Below are 866 nucleotides of genomic sequence, written 5' to 3' on the forward strand. Positions count from 1 at the left end.
CATACGACAGCTTAAAATAAATTTGCGGCATAGTATTAGGCGCAGTAGTAAAGGCAATAGTCAGCCGCTGAGTTTTGTCAGTGGTGTGGGAATAGGGCGGTAAGTTACTACTAAAGCTATTCAGAGTAGCCCATCCCGAAACTAGATTTTTAAGTCCCGAACCCGCCCATCCCGACGTTTTTCAGAATTGTACCGTGGGTCCCAATATACATATATCTCTAAAGCAGGCTACAAACGGACAACAAATTGAAACGATCGGATGAGATTTCAACGTGTGTGGGGTGGTTTGCAAACCGATGGGAGGTTGACAAAACTGTTCATGTGTTTCAAATTAATTTTAAATAATGATGTAAGATCTCGCATCTTATGATTATTTTGTTTTGCTTTGCTATTCGTTTTCGTCTCAATAAAACATTATTCTTCTTCTTCTTTATTGGCGCTGTAACCGCCTAAGGGATTTTGGCCGAGTTCAAAAAGGCACGCCAGTCATTTCTCTTCTGTACTAACTGACGCCAATTGGAAATGCCAAGTGAAGCCAAGTCCTTCTCCACCTGGTCTTTCCAACGCAGAGGAGGCCTTCCTCTTCCTCTGTTACCAGCATCGCGGCCCGCGTTGAATGTTTTCAGAGCAGGAGCGTTTCTGCCCATTCGAACGACATGGCCAAGCCAGCGGAGCCGCTGATTTTAATCCGCTGCACTATGTCTATATCGTTGTAAAGCTCATAGAGCTCATCGTTAAATCGTCTGCGATATTCGCCATCACCAACGCGTAAAGGTCCGTAAATCTTTCGCAGAATCTTTCTCTCGAAAACTCCAAGAGCCGCCTCATCAGATGCTTTCATTGTCCATGCCTCCGCGCCATACACC

The sequence above is a fragment of the Rhagoletis pomonella genome, unplaced genomic scaffold (genome assembly GCF_013731165.1).
Source record: "Rhagoletis pomonella isolate Grant_MI unplaced genomic scaffold, Rhpom_1.0 Rhpom_scaffold_00003, whole genome shotgun sequence".
Lineage (NCBI taxonomy): Eukaryota > Metazoa > Arthropoda > Insecta > Diptera > Tephritidae > Rhagoletis > Rhagoletis pomonella.